General features: G+C 46.1%; 1 protein-coding gene across 1 annotated transcript in view; it reads left to right on the top strand.

The window, feature by feature from the left end:
• Positions 1 to 4,270: 4,270 nt before the first annotated feature.
• The window catches only part of LOC119452354 (uncharacterized), a 92,578-nt gene continuing 79,070 nt past the window's right edge, over positions 4,271 to 17,778 (top strand). Inside the window, exons 1-7 of the mRNA XM_049667703.1 lie at positions 4,271 to 4,868; positions 5,405 to 5,515; positions 7,808 to 7,938; positions 12,348 to 12,413; positions 13,117 to 13,256; positions 16,414 to 16,618; positions 16,879 to 16,992. The gene's annotated coding sequence lies outside the window, so the exon portion shown is untranslated. The remainder of the gene's footprint in view (positions 4,869 to 5,404; positions 5,516 to 7,807; positions 7,939 to 12,347; positions 12,414 to 13,116; positions 13,257 to 16,413; positions 16,619 to 16,878; positions 16,993 to 17,778) is intronic.

The following is a 17,778-nucleotide window of genomic DNA, read 5'->3' on the forward strand; positions in this document are numbered from 1 at the left end:
ATATTTACTAGCGGACGAAAAACATGTGCAGAGTCCTGCGCAAGTGTATCCCTTCACGTATTCTTTTGTCCTCTAGCTCGCACGCAAAACCTGTCGCCGCGGATTTCAAGAGGATGTACCGCTGTCCTTTTTTGGGGGGGCCGCTAGCGCTGGTTACCTTTACAGTTTTACAGTTTCAGCGGAACAAGCACTCGCGGGCTCTACGTACAAATGCGTGGATTTCGATTTCTCATAAGCGTGTCTCCCGGAGACGCGAGCTGCGCGCAGTCGTCCTGTCTACGAAACGACCAACCCGAGTGGACGCTCTTTCACTCTCCGCTCAAGCGACTCGGCAGGAGAGTGAGGTCAAGCCAGCAGATCCTTAAACAAGTTTCAAGCTTCTTCTGGAGGTGTTGGGCAAGCATGAATTCTGCGTCCCGCTACCAGCGTGGGCCTTGTGTACACACGTACCAACGTTCCCTCTCAGCATATGCTGGAAACTGTGGATCTGAGGGAGCTGGACTGTGAACGCTAAAACGCTCGAACCGTGTCCGCCTGGCCGCGGCGTCCCCCATGAGTTTTTCCTCGATGTTTTATCCTAAAATAATAAGAAAAATAATGAATAAATAAAATAAGGAACGCCGGTGGCGTTGGCCGATTCTTTTTACGACGCGTCCATCTAATTTTTGAGTGGATACTAGCTACTGGTGTCCCACGGTCATTTTCATCGCGATCGCGCCAGATTCAGATGGAGCTCGATCCGAATCAAGTGCTGCTGCGCAATCACTTTCGATCGCAATCTTGTCTCGATCCGGATCCAGACAAACGCGATCAGATTGTTAAGAGACTATAGACGATAATTATTAATGTAGAACAAAAGCCGAACGCTCCTAGAAAGTTCAGAGGTTTATTGAAAAACGTTAGAGAACACACTGGGATAGCCGATATTCTAGTTGACATTAAGCGGAAGAAATCGAGCTGGGCAGGCCATGTAATGCGTAGGATGGAAACTGGGCATGTTCATTCACGCCAGGCATCCTTTAGATCGAGTCAAGCATGAGCTTCAAGTTAAGGTGCATTTGTGAATATGGGGGCAAGTTCTCATGGGGGTTCGTCTCAAATATCACTTTCATTCTCTCTTGATCGCGATCGTAGACTGTGTAAATTTGGGAGTTCAGACGATCAGCAGACGATAATAGCCTCACCGCAATGTCAAATGAAAGCACATTTCATGAACAAATAAAAAAGTTTTGCACCACAATGTTTGCCGCATATTAGTAAAATTTATTGTGCTTTAAATTTGCGTTCACTGGTGCGCTTGAGCTCGACCATGATCTGGGTCTTTGGACCGTGTAGTAGCGATAATTATCGATCGCGAGAAACCTGAATCTGTTCAGGATCCAGTCCGATCGCGATAAGATATGGTCGTGTGACAACCGGTTGATAGATAATATTTATTGTTTGTTATTGAGGTCCTGAAGGATTCCGCCCCCGTTTTATAGGGGGAGGATCGCGGGCCACTCCCACGTAGGGACGGGGAGGCCTAGCCTCACCGCTGCGTCGTGGGCCTTCTGGACAGACAGCCACGGGACGCCCCATCAGCCCCTCCCCCCTCCCCCCTGGCTACGCCCCTGTCCTGGAGGAAAACCGTCGGCGTCTTTGTCAGCGGACAAATAAAGGGTTATATAGGTTTTATCCCTCCTGTTCGTTCCGCCAACGCATGCACCACGTTGTGGTGCGCAATCAGCTGGGGCCCGATCGAAGATCGTTGTTAGAAACGCGCTTTCCGTTTGCGTCCAGTTTCGCCTCACGCGATTGTCCTATGGCGCGCGACGCTGTCAGACGCGCCCGGCGTCTTAACTTGCAACTTGACTACTTGCTTCTTTTCTTTCGTTTTTATTTTTTTGCACTGCGCTCTGCGCGTCTCTGGAGAACCCTCCACGCGCGGGTCCGCGCATGCGCATAGATAACACGACAGCGCCAATCATATATGGCGCCAACGGTCAGCGGAGCTCGTGGCTTCTGGCTCGCGCTCGCCTCGAGCGTTCCAACCAGCCAGCGTTCTTCTGACGTGGCCATCGAACGAGCACGGACGTGTCCGAAGCTGCTCAAGCACTCGCGCTGGTGGCGTGGGTTGTTCCAGGTTGCAGGCAACATATCCGAGGAGGGTATGGAGTTCCGACTACTGACGCGTCCAGTTTGGCCTCACGCGATTGGCCTAGGCCTCGCGACTGACCGCCTGGAACAACCTCGCGTTCTGAGAACGGGGACCGGCAAGAGACGCAGCTCCGATCTCGCAGCCAGGTCGTCGCGACGGGAACCGAGAGCGTCACGAGATGCCAGGTCATGGTGTACACGGTGAGAAGTTGTCTTCTTATATACCTCGCTTGCTTGACCTTGAAGGCGGCCGCACATTTTTCTCCGGCGGTTGTCGGTGCGCCCTTTTCCAAGAGGGAAGGAATTTTCGCGTCCTTTCCGCGGCATCTAGGACTGCAATTTCACGAGGGAGAGATGTACTCGCGACATGGCCTGAGCCGCTTGATGGTTCCGCCAACATTCCGACAACGCATGCACCACGTTGTGGTGCGCAATCAGCTGGGGCCCGATCGGAGATCGTTCTTCGAAACGCGCTTTCAGTTTGCGTCCAGTTTGGCCTTTGCCACGCGATGCTGTCAGACGCGCCCGGCGTCTTAACTTGCAACTTGACTACTTCGTTCTTTCTCATTTTTTTTTTTTTGCACTGCACACTGCGCGTCTCTGGATAACCCTCCACGCGCGGGTCCGCGCATACGCATGGATAACACGACAGCGCCAATAACATGGCGCCAACGGTCGGCGGGGCTCGTGGCTTCTGGCTCGCGCTCGCCTCGAGCGTCCCGACCAGCCAGCGTTCTTCTGACGTGGCCATCGAACGAGCACGGACGCGTCCACAGCTGCCCGGGCGGGCCTTCACGCTGGTGGCGTGGGCTGTTGCACGTTGCAGGCGAAATATCCGAGGAGGGTACATTATGGAGTTGAATTTATCTTAGTATATACGTCTCTTGCCTGACCTTGAAGGCAGCGTATATTTTTTTTCTGGAAGTTGTCGGTACGTCCTTTTCCAAGTGGAGAGGAATTACCGTGTGTCCTTTCCGCATCAGTTGTGACTGCAATTTCATGGAGATATCTGTACCTGCGACTTGGCGGGAGTCTGATAGATATAACGGTCAAGAGACCCATGTGAGACGTCGACTGCGTGACGGCTGCGCACCCCACTTGGTAGTTAGTCCAGCATGGGAATTTGGTTGACGAATTAGGAGGAATAATGAATTTGTAGGTGTGTAATGTGGACACGTGAACAGCCGTCGCCGAAGCACAATTGGTATTACAAGGCACGCGTGATGCACGCGTGATGCGGAGATTGTGGGTTTGGATCTCAACGGCGGCAAGCTTTTTATTTCGTTCACTTTCATTATTTATTTATCTTTATTTATTTATTTGCTTGCCGATACATTTGGTCTTGACTCCCAGACAGGAGAGGTGTTGCAGGCCTCAAATCATTGTTGGTGCCGCATAAATACCGAGGACACAGCTCATACATAACAGTTGGCGTAACAGGGATGAAGTACAGCGCAATAATGACTTAGTCGAGAATGTTAGGCGCTATAATTGAGCTCATTGTTTTCCGTATTCCTATTTGCTGGCAACCGTTTTCCAACCCACGAGGTTGTCTCGTTTGTGTATCGACTTCAGTCAATTATTGCATGGTTTGCTAAAATATTTTTAATAGAAATCAGCCTTTCTTGCTTAATTTTTTTTACTTTAGTTACTCGAGAACGGGCACGCTTGCTTTCTGATAAAATGATGCCGAGTAGTCTATGGTAAAAAGAGCAAATAAATTTCGGCCACGCCGAATTGAACCTGTTTCAGTTTTGTGATAAGTGTATTTGTGCGTGGGTTGCAAGCCTGAAATGCGTATTCTACTTTGTCTGATTAATATGTGTAAGCGTCGTGTCTAGCGAAGCGTACTTAAACGCTGGTAATTGGGATTGAAGCAATTGTTCTTGTGCTTCACTTTGTGGAATGGAGTTTACTTGTAAGCACATGTGTGCGTGTGTGTGGGAGGGGGGGGGGGGGGGGCACAACACATTCTTTGCTATTCTCGTATCGTTGTTATCACCAGGTTTGTTACTCAATACCGTGGGACATGTACCGATCTGTTTCTACTTTGTCGTACTTTTTTGGAATGTGCCGCTTGCGTTCTTGTACTCGCGACTGGTGGCAGCAACAGAATTGTTTCTGTGCTGCGAATAGAAGCCCTGTCGTCACAATTGTTTGATTATATTGCTGGTCCTTTGAGCAACATTGTTTATTAATTTTTAGGCATGCATTCATCTTTTTCATTGCCTTGTTGTAAAATTACTTGTAACGATACTTGTAGTAACGATTACGTAACATACATACCCAAGATGTCATATCTGGTACATGCCGGACTGTGTTACTGATTGAATCCTCATACCACGAGCGTTCCAGAAAATCGACGCCAATTCGATATAAATCGTGGTTCCAATGGCACATTGGCAGCACTTACGGAGGAATACTTTCTGATCCATATGAAGAATTTATGCATTCTGTTTCTGTACCAATCCTTCACGCTGTTTGTCCTACTTGTCCAACTATCTACACTATAGTGTGCCAACTACCTCGGTTGCACTCTATAGTGCTCTTGGCATATAATTTTGCTGAATACTGTATGCAGGTGAAGGAGCTCAACATCACCGTGTTCAAAACAACCGCAAAGTGACGAAGGTGGTCATTGCTCATCCGAAGTGGCAATCAGTCGCGTGCCGTGGGGAAGTCATGTGCTCCTCAGTCACGCAGTCATTGCTGCCCGCCTGCTATCACGAGGGGTGAGTAGTCTATATGCTACGTTTAGCAGAAACGACATTTCGGTGTTTATCTGTCAGAAAGGAAATCTTTACGTGCTGACGGTGTAATGATTGCGTGTTAACTCCGAATTGTACGGAATTAATACAGGCAGAAACTTTTCGGAATTAGTGATGTCGCGTTACACGACATTAGGAAGCCAGCCTTGGTGACACACTAAAGAGAAAACGGACTTCGCTGTTTTAGGAAATCGCCTTGTGGAAATGTCGTTGTCCTTGTGGAAATTTCCTTTAGGAAATGTCCTTGTGGCAATGACTGTAGATGCGTAATATAACTAGTTTTCCGCACAGCCAAAATGAAGGGTCTTTCGAAACTAGTACATGACTAAGTTTATGCAAACTTTTGTAACTTCCGTCAGTAAAGTGACTGCTGAGTAACGACACTGGCGATGCATGCAGGTCGTCAGCACTGAATTTACCTCTGCTGATCCAGTTAGTTGCAAGCAACACTTTTGGACGTTTAAAGGCACACTCACTTCAACGTGGTCGTCTTTATGCAGACTGGCCACTGACCGAGATTGACTTGGCAATCCAGCTGTGTCAACCAGTCGCGTGCGCCGCCGTCGTGTGCTTCCATGGTTGCCACTTCTGCACCTCTATTGGCCCCAGTGGTATGTACTGCAAATAATTCATCGATTGTGACGGGACACTGTCACTCTCTGAGTGTGCTCTTGACCCGGTGAGATAGTGTCCTGTGAGCACTTCGAACTATGCGAATGGTGTTGGAGGGAAACGTTCTGCGTGCGATATCCCCTACGTAGCAGTTAAAAAGTGTGTTCAATTTTACATGAGAATTTCTATTGATTAATATCTGATTAATATCAATGTCGACGATTATTCCGCTGCAGTATCGTGGCACTTTCATGTGATCCGATTTTTTTTTAATTTGAATGTCTCACTTGTTTTGCTTACTGTCATTCTATCTTGAGAGCTGCTGCCAGTTTCTTTTCTCTTATTGTTACTTTCACTGTCTGGCTTGCCTTGATTATTTTCACAATTGTACTTGCGTTGTCGTTTAATCTCTAGTATCCCGATTATCTAATGCCCTTCATTGGTTTCTCAGCGTAAATGAATGAAAATAAAATTTGCTTATTGATTTAGTTATTTAAAAATACTGCGGTATCAGTGCGAGAACGTTGCAGGCATACATGAAAGGAGAAAATTAGCCACAGGAAAAAAAAACTTAATGGAAAAAGTTTCCATTAAGCCTTTCTCACAAAGATGTTAATGTTTTTCCATTTAGTGATAGTTATGGCGAAGCAAGAATATTTTTAAAAAATGATTGTTTGAGTATGTGGCATAATTGTCTGAGAGAAATGAAGTGGCCTCTATCACAATTTTCACACACGGCTTAACGTGTGTGTTACTTCGCTTCTTTTTACACGCTGTGGTGGCGTAGTGGCTTAGTCGTTGTGCCGCCAGCCCAAAAACGCGGGATCAAATCCCTTCTGTGGATTTTTTTTTTTTTTGATGGGGGGCGAAGTGAAAAAAGGCCCGTGTACCATGCACTGTGGGCGCACAGTTTATTAATTTCGACCTGAGGCTCCCAATACGGCTCTCCTCGTAATCGTACAGTGGTTTTGGCACGTCACACTCCAGAATATAATTTCGCATCTTCCCTCACGTGCATTGCACGCAGGTTTGTCAGCCGGTCGACACGCGCCAATTCAGAAACATTACGAAATTGTTATAGTAATAGCGTTCATCATCCAAAAAGAAAGAACTTAGCACGGGAGAAACTCAACAGACGACTGACCTGCTCACTTGAAAAAGTGTGCGTATAGTAGTATACATGTTCCGCATATGCAGCCGAAGAATTCATTTGGCTCGCAAAACCAGAAATATCGCTCCAATATCCGGGCTGAACAAAGCTCTCCGCGGCTGATTTGACGATACGTTCAAGCGCAGTGCATTGCGGGTTTCTGTGGACACGCTAAGAACCCGGCAAGAGCGCGCGTTGGTGTGCTTATTTAAATGCTGAGAAACCTCATCATAAAAACGCAATGAGGGACACTTAGTGAAAATTCAAAATAAGCCGTGTGCTGTTCCGTCGTATGCCTCTTAAGCCCTGTTTGAAGGCGACTGGCGCCAGAAACTCTGGTATTTGTCTGTGATGGATCAAGTATGTAGAGTACAGGCAAATGCCTTTGGCTATTTCTGCTGAAGTATTCCGATCGCAAACCTTTATATTGATAATAGGACTTTCGGATGCTTGCACACGTAAGCTTCCAAACATTAAATTTCGTGGTTTATCCAGATATTCAACAGGAAATAAAGCGGCCTGCAAATCGGCAGTTACTTTTGAAAACGTCACTCGCGCCACGTCAGCGAGAAAGATCGACCAGCAAATATCAAGCTCTCTGATGCAGTCCAATTTGCCCATGCAAATGAGGTTGACGTTCTATGGCGGGCCACACCCCTGGGGGCTCGAACGTCACTTTTATAGCGTAAATAGGTGTAGCACTATACGGGGGTTTAACCTGCTGTCCCAGTTTCTCTTGTGCTGAGATTTGTGAGGTCGGTAAATTACGTTCGTGATGCTAGAAACCCCTGGGTTACCAAGGGTGGTTTTCTCGTTAGTCAGAAGACTCAAAACTGAGAGAAGCCTAGATGACAGCTGCTTGTGACGCCTTGAAATTGACGTAAAATTTAAAGTTTCCAGAATCTACAAGAACAATCGTATCCGTCGTCCTAATTTCGCTTTCGTGGATATGAAGGAAGACTTGTAATTTTGGCAGCTGATCATTGTGTCTTCTGTTTTCCCTGTGCTCAACCACTTTTTAGTTAATGTCTGCCAACAAGTCCCCATTGCAATCCTTGTGGAGCAGTGCCATTTGAAACATAAAAAAAAAAATACATTTGAAACATCTCGACTCTTATTTTTCTTTCTTTTTTTTTTCAAGGGCATAGGCCACCCGTTCATCCCGGGGATTGTGCGCTGTTCTGTACTTGATGCCTCGATGGTATCTTCCCTGCATCGAGCTACAGAGGCTTTTTCTCAGCAGTGCACAGTGCGTGTTCGGTCGCCGGATGGGTGAGTTGACAAACGTCTCCCACTTTCGGCCAGTAAACGAGGTCTACGGCGCCAACCCATAAGCGCATTGTCTAGGGCGGTGTACCGTCTTAAATTCGTTTCGATTATTTTTTTTTCTGCCCTAGAGGGCTTATATATTACCTAATTTTTTTTTCTTTATTGGTCTATTCAGGACTACATTAGCCGTGCCCAAAACATTGCCTGACTCGGCCGTGCCACACCATACAGCAGCAGCATCAGCAGTTTACACCGAGTACCTTTACACCTTACACCTTTAAGGGTGTAATTTAGTTTTGCAGTGTACCCCGCCGCGGTGACGCCGCATTTCGATAGGCATATGAATTCAAACACCATCGTTTAGGTTTAAGTTGTGTTCGGGCATGTTCGTAGTTGTTTTGCCCCGATAGCTTAGTCAATCGCGGCGGCGTTGAGCTGCTGAGCCTCAGGTGAGAACAATTCCGGCCGCAGTGCATGGCTACATTTCAGTGGCTGCGAAATACGAAAACCACTCGTGTAGGTGTGAGTTAGCAAAAGAACTCCGTAAAAGAAAAACTAGTAAAAGAACTCCGGCTGTTCGAAATTAATTCCTTATTCGCCCATTTCGGCGTGCCACGATAGGATTTTTCAGATTTTGTTTCTCTGGGTGCGTGGGCTTGCGATGGGTAAGTATACGCATACACTATGCGTATACTTACCGCAGCCGTGGCCTAGTGGTAGAGCGCCCGCCTCGGCTGCGGGAGGCTATGGGTTCGATTCCCACCGCCGCCGGGCACCCACTGGTTCTAATGGGTACAAGCGTGCCCCGGCCTGGCGTTCGGCTTTCTTCAGGGGTGATGCGCTTGGGAAAGGAGCCTTTCCCAAGCGGGAACAAACGTACGAAAGCAGAATTATACATTTATTCCTGTCATTCGCGTCCTTTATTTTGTCACGTTGCACGCACAGCACAGACAATTATGAAGGTGCCCTAACTAGCCCATTAATTTAGTCACGCGTTTAAAAACGGGTGACGAAAATGATTGCAGTGTGCCCCACTCCAGCGTCTGCTAATGTCAATGTGTTGCTTTATACAAGTAGCGCCTACCTTAAGATTCCAAATGCAATGCAATTGTACAATCGACAGGGTGAATTGTAATGCACGACAGAACTGATGGTTGAAGAAGCGAAAGTGGGCAACCAAGTTACTTGAAAAGGTATACGCTGCAGACTGCGCTTAATTAAGCGGTGTTTATGGTGTTATCTGGCACGCATTCGCTCTTTCATTACCATGAGCAAATAGTGCTTCAGGCGTTTCCAACATCCAAGCTTCTCAGGCGTTTCTTGCAAAGGTTCTTGTGCAGCGGTGAGCTCGGTGTCAAACGCGAATCGAAAAACAGCTAGCAATGTAACCGGTCGGTGATGGAGTCCCGAACTTTCGCTTTGAAACGTTATTCTCGATCATAGTAAAACTTCGGTCACATTACCTGTACCTCGCTCGAATAGAGCTTCCTTGCGTTTTATTCTTTGATTTGGCGCTTGACGGATATTAGTTAAAACGATGTCTTGGATGAAAATAATCTGAAAAAAAAAACGTGATGTGAGAAATTACAATAGTTTTTCTTATTGTACTAGTACTTTATTTATTGCGATGATGTTGCGCCCAAAGGACTTCTTTTGCAAACCTGCACGTGAGTAAGGATTGCTGGTAGGCGAGTTGTGGCCATACTCAGCGTGCAGTCATGGAAATGAATCTCGTTCTTTCAGAAATACGCTGTGCTGTTGTGGATGTCGGGAGTTTTGTTCCTGTGTGTTCCTTTTTTTGGCACAAATAAATGGCTGACGTAGAGGCTATAGTAATGTTATTTTCTAAATGGTATTTTCTTTCTGCCTTTATTTATATAAGTAATACTTATAATATAATGAATAACATAAATAAGCGCATTTTGGGCATATCTTCGTCATCTGTACATACGACTCATCTTGTGTGCGACTCATAATCTTTTGTCTCGTTCGGTGCTTCCTCTCAGCCTCGGGCGGCTGCTCGGAAATAAATGCATCATCGTATCGGTCGACGTCTCACAATATATATATATACTGGGCCGTGCCACCCGTACAGCGGCAGTATGTCAAAACGGCAGAAATCGCTCAACAGACCACACATGAAGCTAAGCTGACGACAGGTGTTTGTAAACACCTGGTAGTTCTGCTGGTATTTGTATTATGAAGCTTTGCAGCATTCTGTGTACAGGTCGCACATCTCTGTGAACTCGACATTTGCGCAGGTGGTGCAGTAGTAGATCCCTGCTTAGTGACTCCGCTGTGCCAGTCAGTCGCGTGCTTGCAGTGTTTACCGTCATGTGCTCTGCAAGTTGCATGCCATCACCAGGGGTAAGCGGTGCGTACTATAATTTAGACGAGTCGTTTACGTGCTGAAAATTTACAAACGCGATAGCTTAGGACATGGTGCACATGTTCCGCGCATCTTCACAAATTGTTTCCGACATCAGATGTTTCTTATTAGGACATGCACGTAGGATTCAGAGGGCCGCTCGCACGGCTTGCGTGTTACTGACTGGTGCAGTGCGTAGATCATGCGCTAGCGGTGGTGTTTGCGCAAGTGCGACACCTTTGATATTTTTTGAAGAAATGTCCGTCGCCGTAGAAACGGTGGCGGGGAGCGTGTGACGTCGCGAGGAACAGAGGTTCCGTTGCTGAGCCCGTAATTAAAACACCTGCACTAGAATTGTTCGTAAAAAAATTGCAGCAATCCTGACGCTAGACATATTAGCGAAGGGAGCAATTTACGCGAGAACAATACTTGGTCCCGTACCGCAAGAGTTCTACTTAAATGATGCGCTCCTCTTAGTCACGTTGTCATAGCGCAAACTTGATGCGCCCACTACGTCCGCGTGCGCGAAGGTGGTGCCACTAATCAACAGGCGCTAACCAGATTTAAAATTTTGAGGCAAATTAAAAGTTAAAAATGCGATGTTAAGCACTGCACCGTTGTATCTAACAACTATATTGGCGCACGTTTTGAGATATCGCTAAGCTTCTACGCTTGTTTTACTCTTTCGCATGTCAAGTTACGCCGTCAAGACGGCAACTGTGCCCGCGGGCGGCGTGTTTGCGTCGCTTGACGTAGCCGCATAACTATTCCAGAAATGTAGAAACGGTTCTTTTCGTTTTTCCTTGTCTATATCACTTTGAAAGGTGGTTTATTTCTGCGTGTGCACGTTTTACGAGTTTTTCTTTAGACTAGTATATTAGTAATAGCAACACACTTGGCTCATTTGATCACAGGGCTGAACTTTTAAATAAAATTGCTCCTTACCCGATGTACAAGTCCCAAGCGTTAGAGATAACACGTAAATAATTTGGACAGCAGCGTGACCCTCGCTACGTCTCAACGTCGCGTGTCCCTACACAGCAGAACCTTCGCCATCCTTTGTTTCCTTGTACATACTGTAACGCTATATTACTGTATATTAACGCATTTCTTACCCGATATTTTTGTATCTGTATTCTCGTGTGTATTCTCGTGTGTATTAAGTTACCTTTACCCTTAAGATAAGGCATTGTGTAAGTTACCCTTACACAATGCCTCTAGGGGCCAGTAAGGTATATTAAAATAAATAAATAAAAATAAATAACAAATAAATTATGCTCTACAGTGCCGATAATCTTCTTGCATTGGTGTGGAGAGAACATAACAATGTTTCTGGTATATAGAAATGTTCTATGGAATGCCGTTTCACTTAGGTTTATAAGCGGAAAATATTTGCAGAATGTTTTTTGACTCACAGTTGTAACCAAGGCGAAGTGAGCTTTAGTGCGATTTAATGCTTTGATGCTAGTCGCAGTGCGGCCTACAGTGACATCCGCTGCAAGGAAGGCGAGCGGTCCTGGTTGCTCCGGTCAGAGTGGACGTTGAGCAAGGGAGCTCGTGGCATTCCTTACTGCCGAGGCCAATGCCGTTGGTGACAACTGTGCGCGAACGTTGTCTGCTTGTGGGCACAGGTTGTTTGACGTTAGAGTGCTTGCGTTGTAGTGCACGTTAAAGAACCCCAGGTGCTCAAAATTAAATCCGGAGCTCTCCACTACGGCGTGCCTCATAATCGGAACTGGTTTTGGCACGTAAAACCCCAGAAAGAAGAAAGCGAATGACACACATATTTCACTCTCGCTTGCAGTTATGTTCGCACGACACTACAGACCTCACTGTAACTAAACGTCGGAGATTTTCAACATGTCGAAAAATCAGTCGCTTCAAACATGCTTGTAAAAATTGTTTCTGTCTGAGCAAACCGTAAAACAATATTTGGCCAATAAAAGCCCCCCCCCCCCCCCCCCCCCAAAAAAAAAAAGAAAAAACTGCAGGAGTTGTGGCCATACTCAGCGTGCAGTCATAGAAATGCATCTCGTTCTTTCAGAAATACGCTGTGCCGTTATGGATGTCGGGAGTTTCGGCATCGTATTCTACATCGTGAACTTCGTAAGTAAGTTATAACAAGTAATTTCCTTGTTCCTTTGTACAGATCCTAAATAACAGTGCAGTAATGACTCATTGCAGCTTAGAGGTGGTTACATTTTCTTACATAAGGTAAACGTTTTTGTGGCTGGCAGAGTTATTTAGGTATCAGTGGAATGGAAATGCAGCAGCAAAGACCACCACGCAGGGAGTAATGTTTCTATTGTGGTACCGATATTTATCGAAGTTCTTGTCGGTTGGGTGCTGCTACCTCTGTAGCCATAAATATTGATGAATAGTTTAAAAACGCGTTGAAGCTGCATTATTTTATTCTGTGGCGCTGCTGACTTCGTTGATACAAAGTGTAGGTGTTAAAATGCCTTGCGCATGTTCTACTGAGTGAGAAGGCAAGCGAAATTGTTCACAGGACTCACGGAACGCAGCCTTTCAAACATGGCGTGTCGAACAGAATGGTGCCTTCAGCTACGTCGTCGTGTGTCGGAATACTCGTACATTAAACTGAGGAGACGCAATGTCAAGTACGCAGAGGCTTCAATTTACCCGTAGCTAAATATTCAAGACCTCTTCCTTAGCACCACTTGACAAATCGCGCACTATGCAAGTGAAAAGGTTAATTTGCGCCCAATTAATGGGACGATAAAATTGCTTTGAGACTGGCTAGATATGTTTTTGACGTAACAGTTAACCTTTGTACTCATGTTTCTTTTCAGGCCAATACCGTCGTTCTTGGGGAGTGTGCACTGTTATCTGGATGTGGTGCCTGGATGGCATCTTCCTTGCATCCGGCTATGATGGTTGTTTTTTCTCAGCGCAGCACAGTTGAAGAAAAAAAATCGTGCCAGCCTGCAACGTAAGTTCACATTAGCTTATCGGCATCGCACGGACAAGCGCACAGTCTCGGAAGGTACTCTGTAAAATTAAACACACATTAACGCAATGCTCACAAACAAGGTAATAAGCGGTTTTGACGAACCCGACAACAGGCTATGCGCGTGCTAGAGGTTGTGAGGGGTACGGGAAGTCTACTGACGCCGCACATTATACTAATATATTCGCGGATAAGCGCCTTGACTGTTTCTCCTAGAAAACAGGTTCACTTACCCGGGTACCAGAATCAAAAAAAAAGAAATTATACTGCAGCATTGCCATGATTTCGCGTGCTATTGCATTATAACGACGGAAATCCGCGTCGTTCAGTATCACACTTGTTTGCTAAAAGAAAATTGCGCGCACTGTGGTTTCACATGGTGACACTATTGTAGCATAGGTTGCCCACAAAGAAAGCGTAGACAATTTCCTAGTTGTATTTTATTGGCGTTTAGTACATGGAAAATACTTCAACACTCAGCACTTGCTGTGACCTGGTCACCCGGTGCATCTGATTGATGCGAACGCTTTCGGCGAGCTCATCGGAAGCGGCGTCGGTGCGCGACCAAGAAAACACATGACAATCCTTGTCTACAAGAACTGATTAGAACAAAGAACCTAATGGCAGCCGTCTTTTCGGACATAGACCCAAAATCAAGGGAGCTGACAGATTGTAAAGAACTATGGTGATCGTGCACTACAACGCAAGCAAAACGCCCGTGTGCTTGCGTTGTAGTGCACGATAAAGAACCCCAGGTGGTCGAAATATTTGCGGAGCCCTCCACTACGGCATGCCTCATAATCAGAACTGGTTTTGGCACGTAAAACCCCAGAAAGAACTATGGTGATGATTTTATGGTGTAAAAAAAGCATACACGAGAGTATTTATCGCGCACTCTCCTGTCAGGGAAGAGGCAGCACAAACATAGCCACGTCATTTCGGGTGCAGAGACGATGAGAATGCGAGAAATTAAGGCATGGCGCAGTCATTAGTTCTTCTTTTCTCTAATGCAGCTAATAACGCAGTGTGAAATAAGCTCGACTGGTTAATTGTTTTTGGTGCTATGGTACTGCAGTTGTTTTCGCGAAAGAATCTATTGTGCGCAAAATGCGCCTAATTACCTGCAACTTTTCGCCCAAGCTGCTTGTGGGGCCACGAAGTCGGCACGTCCGATTTAATCTGCGGGGGTTGTGTTTAATTGGGTTCACAAACAATTGGAAATGCTACGAAATGTGGCTTGAAAACTTGCAGACATTATGGGCAGTAAACATCAGGGTAAAAATATAGCCTAAAGCTGGATAGCGAGCGGAGTCGTTTCTCGATTTCACACCCTTTTTTCTCACCGTTTCTTTGTATGTGCCTTTGCATAACTCCGCCATGAAGCGCAGTGCGTCACTCGGAACTACACTGCCTTCCAAGGGCACATCCGGAGCAGTTAAAGAATATTTTCTTATCTATAAGAAGCGGTAACGTTTTTATATTCCAGTGTGATTTTTTAGGCTACAACAAAGTTGGGACCAGACATGGGCATAAGTCGCGTCAGCATACATATCCGCCTGATCTTTTGATGCACGTTGGGTTCTGTAAAATACTCTCGGCACACCCAGGCAACCATAGCGCTCGGTTGTTTGTATGGGTTATCTCGAAAGGGAGCCCTATAGACCCTTTTGTCTGCTCTGTAGCAGCAGTGTGTTCAGGACCTTAAAGAACTTGCTGTCCGGCATTTTTGACTCAAAGTTAGCTCAGACAAAGTATTTTTTGCATATAGCATACTGTACGAACATGTAGGGGTGTTCAGAAATAAAGAACGTGCGCCATGTGGAGCTCATGCACGGACAGCAGAGCTGTTTAAGCCTGCCGTTAGTCCGTTCCGTTAGTAGTCCACAAACAATATAGACCGATCCTGGTGGTTGCGCAGAAAGGGTCCAAGTGCAATGGCACACACCTGTGAACTAGCGAAGCTGAGCCTAAGTCTAGATAAGCATGGTTGGGACTGGGACTACTTAAGCTTAGGCAGTCATCGATAGTCATTCGATAGCTAATCAATAATCAAATTCCGGAAAACACTGGGGATAACTTGGTAGTGCTTAGCCTAGCCCAAATACGTAGCCTATACCTTGGGATAACCAATCAGTCACCAATCACTAGCTAATCGATAATCGATCATTACTCAATAAATTTCGGATTCGAAAATGCTGGGATTGACTTGGTAGTGCTTAGCCTAGATCATCAATAGCTAATCGATCAATAATCACTAAATTCCGGAAAATGCTAGGCATGACTCAACATCATCATAATCATCATCATCAGCCTACAGAACGAAGGCCTCTCTCTCCCTGCCATCATCAGCCTATATTTAAGTCTACTGCAGAACGAAGGCCTCTCTCTCCCTGCGCTCTCCAATTACCCCGTCTTGCGCTAGCTAAAAACAGTTACTGATCAGTGATAACGGTACTAACATTCTTCAGTCAGATCTCAATCCAATATATAACTTGTGCAATACATGTTAATGGAATTAAATATTAAAATTAAACAAGTGTAAAGTGATGTCTCTCGTGCATCTAGTAATCCTTTTCCATATTACCTAAACAACTCTCCCTTAGCCGTGGTTTCCTCCTATAATGCGTTTATATCGCATCTAAGTTTGTCTTTTGCATATTGAGAAGATAGTTAACAACGCTAATCGCATGTTCATTATCATTACTCATTATTAATCATTCTTCAGCCACATTATATATCTGCCACCATTATATATCTGACCGTGTTGACCATCGCTTTAAGGTTGGCATCGAGCCATGTCATACTAAACATTTATTCTGTTTACCTCGAACTACACAACATTGAAATTTAGCTAACATTGTATAATTAGGAGTTACCATGCCTTACCATGCTTGGTCATATTATTGTGTACTATGTTTATTCTCTACCCACTCCCCTCGGTAATGCTTCGGCCCTCAGTGTAAATAAATGTCATATCCGTAATTGTGACACCCCAATTGTCAGAGTGACGTCAGGCTAGCTTTCTTCATGCAACTCGTACTTTTGCACTGCAGTGCTGTATCTTGCTTGTTCTTTGAGACTGGCCAGATTTGTTTTCGATTAATGCCCAGTAAATCTTCGTATTCACGTTTCTTTTTAGGCCAATGCCCTCGTTCATGGGGAGTGTGCGCTGTCCTTGCTGGAAAGATAACCTGGATGGTATCTTCCCTGCATCCGGATACGGTGGTTTTTGGTGAGCGGTGCACAACCGTTTTCCGGTCTGTGATCGCGAGTTCACATAAGCTTATCGGCGCCGCACGTAGTGAAAGTGGTCTACGACACCAACAAGCGCTTCGTCTCCGAAGGTAAGTGGAATTAACAGAAGTTACAGTTCATGAGAATATTTATGTAAGGTTTGCTGTTTTCTTGCGTAATTGCCAATCGTCCATACAACTTTTTAAACCACACCAATCGTCCATAATTCACGTGGTGACCGAGCAGAGATACTGGGGATGCGTGCTAAAAACGGGCCCTAAATGTAGTTCCAGTGTTCATGGCATGAAGCACTCCCTGAACTGTGTGCGGAAAGAAATCGCACCCAGACGATGCCGTTTTTTTTTTGCAGCCAGTGCACTGCAGGCGGAGGTGGATTTTGTTCTTCGGATGTGGCAATCAGTGGCGTGCCCCACCTTCATGTGGTCTATTTGCGGTCAATTCTGACTCCCTGCTGTCACCAGTGGTATGTATGTAATTAAACTTCTGTTGTGACGTTGCGATACATACTGCCACTGCTTGTCATTGCTTGTCGATAGCGTACTATGGAGAGGGCTTCAAATGATGCAACTTTTACGGCAACTGTTACGGCTACGCCATAGAACCTGTTCCTTCGCTTATTCACTCATTGGCAGTGCACCACTGAATCCTAAGCTTCGAAGAATGAAAAACAAATTAGGGGTAGCTTCACACTATACCCTGGCGACAACTTTCGGTTTCACCAGGTATAGTGGTGCGAAGACTGTGCAAACAGCGAAGCTCGCGACCCCACCTAGCTTTCCTTACCTGAATTTGGTCAAGTTTTTGCGACGTTATACTTAGAGACTCGCCACGTTTTGCACAAGATCACCCCGGAATTGACAGCCCAAGGAGCAACAAACACTCGAACATTGTAAAGTATCTGGACGCTTCGGGACGCTCAAACGCTTTTTGCTCGGTTTAGCGGGCTCGTAACTCCGGACATTGTTTCGCCGCCGCTTTGGCGGCGCGATACTCTGGTTCGGACCGCAGTCGTCTCACTTGCTCTCGAGTAGCGGTGCAGCGGCATTCGCGCTGCGCTTCCTCTTCTTCGGGTGTGACGCTCTTCGTCGGCCGCCCCATCTCCTCGGTGATGTGCTCGGCGAGGAGACTGCGGGGCTTTGGGTCGCCGCGTCGGCGACTTTAGCTTTGCGAGACATGCCGAGTCTCGCAAAGCTAAGGCGAAGCAATGCGGCGCGCGCGATTACGTCATGGCGTAAGCTCGGTGCGGTCG

The sequence above is a fragment of the Dermacentor silvarum genome, chromosome 5 (assembly GCF_013339745.2).
Source record: "Dermacentor silvarum isolate Dsil-2018 chromosome 5, BIME_Dsil_1.4, whole genome shotgun sequence".
Classification (NCBI taxonomy): domain Eukaryota; kingdom Metazoa; phylum Arthropoda; class Arachnida; order Ixodida; family Ixodidae; genus Dermacentor; species Dermacentor silvarum.